Here is an 8,500-nt window from a genome sequence, read left to right as displayed (position 1 = left end):
AGGGGGGTCCCGGGGCTCATGTGGGTCGAGTAGGTAGTTGGGCACCGTGACACTCCCCAAACCCCCCCAACATCGCCCCTGATGCCCCAGTCCCCCCCAACACTCCCAACGCCCCCCCCCGCCCCCCCCAACCCCAACCTTAACCCCACTTCCCGCCCCCCCCCGTGTCGGGGGGGGGGGAAGCCTGGGGGCACCCTCATGGCACTTACCCTGGCAGCCCGGGTGAGGTCATGCAGCTTCTTGTGGCACTGCTCCCCCGTCCGGGGGGTCTGCCCCACAGCACTGACTGCAGTGCTCACCTCCCTCCAGCCGCGCCTCACCGCGCTGGATGGCTGGCGATGCCCACGTCTTGGGCAGAGGGTGTCCCTTCTCCGCTCCACCTCATCCACCAGGGTGTCCAGGTCCGTGTCCCGGAACCTCAGTGCGGCTCTTCGGGGCTCAGCCATCTCCTCCGTTCTCCTCCGGGTCCTCTGTGCGCGGTTCGCGCAATTTATGACGCAGCGCTGCGTCATTCGTGCGTCGCGCGGTGACGACGCGGCCTTCGCGGAAGGCCCGCCTGAGGTTATCGCGGCCCCGATCCTAGCCCTTTTTCGGGCCCTAAATCGGTCGGGACCGGGGCCAGTCCATGCCGTTGTGAACCTCGACGGCGTTCCCGACGGCACGGACACTTCGGCGTGGGAGTGGAGAATCGTGCCCCCTGTTCCCGTAGCCGGCTAATATGATTTCTCATTGTGGCCCCCCCATGCAGTATTTGTTTATGACTTCCAGACCTCACAATGAAACGTCCAAGAAAAAAGAACAAAGAAATGTACAGCACAGGAACAGGCCCTTCGGCCCTCCAAGCCCGTGCCGACCATGCTGCCCGACTAAACTACAATCTTCTACACTTCCTGGGTCCGTATCCCTCTATTCCCATCCTATTCATGTATTTGTCAAGATGCCCCTTAAATGTCACTATCGTCCCTGCTTCCACCACCTCCTCCGGTAGCGAGTTCCAGGCACCCACTACCCTCTGCGTAAAAAACTTGCCTCGTACATCTACTCTAAACCTTGCCCCTCGCACCTTAAACCTATGCCCCCTAGTAATTGACCCCTCTACCCTGGGGAAAAGCCTCTGACTATCCACTCTGTCTATGCCCCTCATAATTTTGTGGACCTCTATCAGGTCGCCCCTCAACCTCCGTCATTCCAGTGAGAGTCCTGAAGTTTCATTCTTTTAGGGGGGGACGGGGAGGGGGAGGGGGTAAGTCAGTGTCCTTCTGTTTAAACCCTATTTGTTTCTTGTTTTTCCCTTTCTTTTATTTTATTTTTTCTGTCACCATTTTACATTTTGATGATGGAGGATTGAGGGGACTGTGACTTTAATTCAAGCAGAAGCCTGGGCCTAGTTTCACAGACTCACAGAGAATCATAGAATTTACAGGCTGCAGAAGGACGCCATTCGGCCCATCTGCAGCGGCCCTTCTCGAGCACCTCAAGCCCACGTATCTACCCTATCCCCATAACCCCATAACCCAGTAACCCCACCTAACCTTTTGGACACTAAGGGGCAATTTAGCATGGCCAATCCACCTAACCTGCACATCTTTGGACTGTGGGAGGAAACCGGAGCACCCGGAGGAAACCCACGCAGACACGGGGAGGACGTGCAGACTCCGCACAGGCAGTGACCCAGCGGGGAATCGAACCTGGGACCCTGGCGCTATGAAGCAACAGTGCTAACCACTGTGCTAACCTGAAGATTGACCTGTCACCTTAAGGCAAAGCAGTCTGCGTGAAGCAACCTTTAATTCAAACAAGTGTCATCGCTGAGTACATCGCACACCATTGGGATGGCCTCGCGATGTCACCTGAAGCCCTCCCCCGATGCTCCGACACCGATGGACCGACTTCCCGATGGCGTGGGACACGTGTGTTCTCAGGTTTCGTCAACCTTGCGTGGCGGCAGCGGAGTGTCCAGCGCCACCACATTCGGGGGGGTGGGGGGGCTGTTCCGCTAACTGGCGGGGGGGGGGGAGGCTTTAGCGGGGCTGGGGGGTCCGGTGGGGGATGGCCCCGGGGTGGCAAAGGTAGTTGCAGGGGGGCACTCTCTGACAGGCCAGCTCTGCGTGCGGCTGGCGTCATGTTGTACGACAAGACCACCACAGGTCGCTGCCTTGTGCTTGCGCAATCACAGACCCGGCAATTCTCCACCCATAACCGCAGGTAAAGCCGGGGGTCTTGTCTGGCACGGCTGCTAGTCCCCCACCTGGCGGAGCATCGGTGTGGGGCGGTGGCAACATTTGGTCGTAAGGCCAGACACATGCTCCGGACATGGCCTCACAATCAGAGTATCCAGCCCTGAGTGGTTTATTAGAGGTTTGGGGAGTTTCTCACCAGTTTAGCCCACACTCCGAGGGCAGGATTCACCGTGGGCGGGGTCTCCGCTATGCCGGCAGCGCCCACAGGTTTCCCGCCAGCATGGTGCTGTCTGCAATGGGAAACCCCATTGGCCGGCTCCTGGGACAGAGGATCCCGCTGCCGGCAGGGGCGCGTTGCACCGGAAAACGGGGGCAACGGGATGGAGAATCCCGCACAGAATTTTATTTAGCACTTTGGGGGCTGAACTCAGAGATCGGACCGCCATTTTGAAAGGGTGCCCCGATCTCTAAGTGGGTCCCCCACAATCCCCCCCACCCATGGGCAATGTCTTCCCCCCTCTTCAGACCCCCCGAGCCTCCTTACAGCACCCCCTCACTTCTAGGACCCTCACCCATCACCTGCCAACTACTCGGAGGCCCCGACTTACCTGTCCTTCAAACACCCCTTACCCTCATTTTATGGGCCTATCCCCCCTCGACCCCTGGCCCTTGGCAGTTCCACGCTGGCACTTGGACACCCTAACACCCAGGCAGTGCGCCTGCCAGCTGGGCAGTGCCAAGGTGCCCACGTTCCAGGGGGAGGCCCGGAGCCACCCTACACTGACCCTGACCATCCAGGGGTCTCCAGTGGCCCGGGAGACCCCCCGGGTGCCGTTCCGTCTGGTCCACGTTTGTGTGAACCAGCACTGACTGTCGCCCAGCTGCAGCCTCCTTGGGAAGGCCGGAGAATCGAGGGAGGCTGGTGGATCCCGGACAGGTAGGTAGTAAGTAGGTTTACGACCTAATTCCGCGAGCATCATTCGTTCCCGCCCATTTGGGCAGAATTCCGATTCCGACACCTCGCGATACACTGGAGAATGTTGCAAGGTGCAAGATTGGGAGGCCTGCTGGGGACCCCTCCCAGAATACTACAGCCACGTTGTGCTCTCGCTTGAATGCAACGTGGCAACAGAATCGCGCCCTGAGAAATTATTTTCCAGCGGGGAAGTAAACTCGTCGGCCAGAGATCAAGGCAGCATTTTGAAAAGGTGCCCCAATCTCAAAGTGAGTTTGAGGGCCCCCACACCTGCACCCAATGCGACCCCCCCCCCCCCCCGCCCCCCACCTCCCACAGCCATGAGCAACATGAGGGAAGGTCATGTCTTACAAACCTAATAGAATTCTTTGAGGAAGTGACAAAGTTAATTGATGAGGGAAGGGCTGTAGATGTCAGATACATGGATTTCAGTAAGGCGTTTGATAAAGTTTCCCATGGCAGGTTGATGGAAAAAGTGAAGTCGTATGGGGTTCAGGGTGTACTAGCTAGATGGATAAAGAACTGGCTGGGCAACAGGAGACAGAGAGTAGTGGAGGAAGGGAGTGTCTCAAAATGGAGAAAGGTGACTAGTGGTGTTCCACAGGGATCCGTGCTCGGACCACTGTTGTTTCTGATATACATAAATGATCTGGACGAAGGTATAGGTGGTCTGATTAACAAGTTTGCAGATGATACTAAGATTGGTGGAGTTGCAGATAGCGAGGAGGACTGTCAGAGAATACAGCAAAATATAGATAGATTGGAGAGTTGGGCAGAGAAATGGCAAATGGAGTTCAATCCAGGCAAATGCGAGGTGATGCATTTTGGAAGATCTAATTCAAGAGCGGACTATATGGTCAATGGAAGAGTCCTGGGGAAAATTGATGTACAGAGAGATCTGGGAGTTCAGGTCCATTGTACCCTGAAGGTGGCAACGCAGGTCGATAGAATGGTCAAGAAGGAATACAGCATGCTTGCCTTCATCGGACGGGGTATTGAGTACAAGGGTCGGCAGGTCATGTTACAGTTGTATAGGACTTTGATTAGGCCACATTTGGAATACTGTGTGCAGTTCTGGTCACCACATTACCAGAAGGATGTGGATGCTTTAGAGAGGGTGCAGAGGAGGTTCACCAGGATGTTGCCTGGTATGGAGGGTGCTAGTTATGAAGAAAGGTTGAGTAGATTAGGACTGTTTTCGTTGGAAAGACGGAGGTTGAGGAGGGACCTGATTGAGGTCTACAAAATTATGAGAGGTATGGACAGGGTGGATAGCAACAAGCTTTTTCCAAGAGTGGAGGTGTCAATTACAAGTGGTCACGATTTCAAGGTGAGAGGGGGAAAGTTTAAGGGAGATGTGCGTGGAAAGTTTTTTACGCAGAGGGTGGTGGGTGCCTGGAACGCTTTGCCAGTGGAGGTGGTAGAGGCGGGCATGATAGCATCAGTTAAGATGCATCTAGACAGATATATGAACGGGCGGGGAACAGAGGGAAGTAGATCCTTGGAAAATAGAAGACTGGCTTAGATAAAAGATCTGGATCGGCGCAGGCTGGGAGGGCCGAAGGGCCTGTTCCTGTGCTGTAATTTCCTTTGTTCTTTGTTCTTAACACCTCCAACCCTGGACCCCCGATGGGCATCATCCCCCCATCATTTAAAGTTAGCGTGAGCCATCCCCACCATCACCCAGGAATAAGGGTGACCCTGCCCCACAGCCATCTGAAGTTTGCGTTTTAAATCGTTTCTGTCGATGGTTCCCAGTCCACCTATTGTCCAGAGGAATTTACCAATTGCCAGTTAACCCGTACATCGGAATTTCGCAGAGAAATTTCCCAGCTCATCTCTGGGGTCCCGCCTCCAAATATGACATTGGGAAGACAAGGAGTTATCACTGATTTCAAAAATCTACAGATCAAAAAGGTAGAGCTGGTCTCTGCTGTGTGATTTCCAGTAAATTACCGGCCTGAACAGCTTTTTCCCCATCAATTAAAATGATCGCTGTTCAAAGCAAACAAATCACTCTTTCCCCCTAAAGTTTCATGCTGGTGTGTCCTTGGGAAAAGGCAACTTGCTCTCTGTCCAAAGATGAACTTGTGACTGATCTTCAGAAACATTTCCAGGTCAGCTCCAAGTGTCTGGATGATGCATATTTTAAAGGAAAAATAGGTTTTGTAAGGCATGATTTTAACAAAAAGAAGACAAGGCAGCACCAAGTGAGTGATTTACAGAATTGCCTTGCATCAACATACTTGACTATTATGGACTGGAGCCTGACAGATTGCTGAATGTATTAGAGAAGCAGGAGCAATATGTTCCTGTTACAGTTAATCAACTAACAGAACAAACTCATGTTTCACAGAAAACATAAGAAAGATTATTTCTTAATAACATAACTTACAACCTACTTAAATCTAATTAAAAAAAAAACAACCCATCTTAATATCACACAAAAACTAATCAGAATGAGATTGCACCAGTGGGAATTTTGTGTTAATAAATGTTGGTGCAATTACCACCTGCCAGGAGCACTATGCAGTATTTCCAGAAATCATTGCAATATTCAGAAGAATCTTTAGGAACGAGAAAATCCCACTGAGCCCCATGAAGTTATCCTTCCCGCCTCCTCGCAATAATGAGCATCCTCGTCCCTTATCATTACATCCCTAACCCTCACAGAATCCAACTCTTCTCCATACCCCTCACACCAATCTGTCCATCCCCTCACAATATCCATCAATCTTTCTCATATCTAACACTATGCAATGTCGTGTCACTGGCTAGGCCTAAATTTATTGCCAAATCCAATTGAGAAGGTAGAGGAGAGCAGACTTCTTGAACCTCTGTGGTCCATGTCATAATGTTAGAAGCTGTTATTAAAGATGTTAAGCAGGGCACTTAAAAAGACAATCGAGGTAATCAGGCAGAGACAGCATGGTTTTGTGAAAGGAAAATCACGCTTAACCAATTTACTGGAGTTCTTTGAAGGACCGCACATGCTGTGGATAAAGGGGAGCCGGTGGATGTACTGTACTGAGAATTCCAGAAGGCATTTAATCAAGGCATTGCATAAATTCAAAGCTCATGGTGTAGGGGGTAGCGGAAGATTTCCAGGTTGCAGGGTGTAACGGTGTTCCGCAGGGAGCAGTGTTGGCACCTCAAACTTTTACAATTTATGGAGATGACTTGGATAAGAGACCAAAGGTATGGTTCTGAATTTTTTGGCACCACAAAAATACGTGGGGGAATAAATTGTGAAAAGGACTTCAGGAGACCCCAAAGGGACTTAGACAGGTCAGGTAAGTGGGCAAAGATTTGGCAGTTGGAGTAGAATGTGGGTAAATGTGAAATTGCCAATCCTGGCAGGAGCAGAGGGACCTGGGTTAGGGTTAGGGTAAGGGTAAGGGTTAGGGTTAGGGTTAGGGTTAGCGTCAGTGTTAGGGTTAGAGTTAGGGTTAGGGTTAGGGTTAGGGTTAGGGTTAGAGTTAGGGTTAGGGTTAGGGTTGGGGTTAGAGTTAGGGTTAGGGTTAGGGTTAGGGTTAGAGTTAGGGTTAGGATTAGAGTTAGGGTTAGAGTTAGGGTTAGAGTTAGGGTCAGGTTCGGGTTAGGGTTAGGGTTAGAGTTAGCGTTACGGTTATGTGCGTAGGTCATTGAAGGTGGAGAGAGCAGCTAATAAAGCAAATAGTTAGGGTTAGGGCCCTATTGAAACTTACAGGATACTGCGAGGCCTGGATAGACTGGACGTGGAGAGGATGTTTCCACTTGTAGGAAAAACTAGAAGTAGAGGACACAATCTCAGACTAAAGGAAAGATCCTTTAAAACAGAGATGAGGAGGAATTTCTTCAGCCTGAGGGTGGTGAATCTGTGGAACTCTTTGCCGCAGAAGGCTGTGGAGGCCAAATCACTGAGTGTCTTTAAGACAGAGATAGATAGGTTCTTGATTAATAAGGGAATCAGGGGTTTGTGGAGAAGGCAGGAGAATGGGGATGAAAAGCAGATGAACATGATTGAATGGCGGAGCAGACTCGAAGGGCTTTATTCTGCACTTTTTTTGAATGGCCTATTGGACCTTAGCCTAATTCTGGGAAGGAATGGGATGATGTGAGAGTAGAGGTGCGGAAGGTGGGTCTGAGACAGTTGCGAGCCGTGTCATCCACAGTCGCTGGGAAACGATGATCAAGGAGGAAGTAATGTCAGGAGCACCGATTTGGAAAGTGGCATCACCGTAACAGATGCCACTGAGGCTAAAGAACTGGGAGAATGCGATGGAGTCCTTAGAGGATGTGGGGTGTCTCCAAGGTAGCTGTGGGAGTCAGTGGGATTGTAATGGACACCAGTGGACAGTCTATCCCCAGAAATGGAGACAGAGAGGTCAAGGAAAGGAAGGAAAATGTCGAAGATGGACCATGTGATGGTAATCGAGGGGTGGAAATTAACTTTTGCAGGTCCAGACGGAAACATGAAGTGGCACCAAAACATTCGTCATTACCGATAAGAGTTGTGGGATGGGGCCGGCGTAGCACTGGAACAAGGAATGTTCCACATATCCCATAAAGAGTCAGGAAAACTGGGATCCTTGTGGATAACCATTGCAGCATCTTTGGTTTGGAGGAAGTGAGACAAGTTAAAGGAGTAATTGTTGAGAGAGAGGACAGGTTCAGCCAGACGGAGGAGAGTGGTGGTGATGGGGATTGTTCAGGCCTCTGTTCGAGGAAGAAGCAGAGAGGCCTCCGACCATCGTGGTGGGGAATGGAAGGTACAGAGGGATTGGACATCCTGGTGGGGAATGGAAGGTACAGAGGGATTGGACATCCTGGTGGGGAATGGAGGTACAGAGGGATTGGACATCCTGGTGGGGAATGGGGGGAGAGGGATTGGGCACCCTGCTGGGGAATGGAGGTGTCAAGGGAATGGACATCCAGGTGGGGAATGGTGGGAGAGGCTTTGGACATCCTGATGGGGAATGGAGGGAGAGGGATTGGACATCCTGTTGGGCAATGGAAGCATAGAGGGACTGGACATCCCGTTGGGGAATGGAGGGAGAGGGATTGGACATCCTGGTGGGGAATGGAGGTGTCGAGGGACTGGACATCCTGGTGGGGAATGGAGGGTGAGGTATTGGACATCCTGGTGGGGAATGGAGGGAGAGGGATTGGATATCCAGGTGGGAAATGGAGGGAAAGGGACTGGACATCCTGGTGGGGAATGGAGGTATAGAGGGATTGGACAGCTTGGAGGGGAACGGAGGGCGAGGGTTTTGACATCCTGGAGGGGAATGGAGGCAGAGAGATTGGACATCCTGGTGGGGAGTGGAGGTATAGAGGGATTGGACATCCTGGTGGGGAATGG

Source organism: Scyliorhinus torazame, chromosome 14 (assembly GCF_047496885.1).
Source record: "Scyliorhinus torazame isolate Kashiwa2021f chromosome 14, sScyTor2.1, whole genome shotgun sequence".
Lineage (NCBI taxonomy): Eukaryota > Metazoa > Chordata > Chondrichthyes > Carcharhiniformes > Scyliorhinidae > Scyliorhinus > Scyliorhinus torazame.
This window is presented reverse-complemented; position numbering follows the sequence as displayed.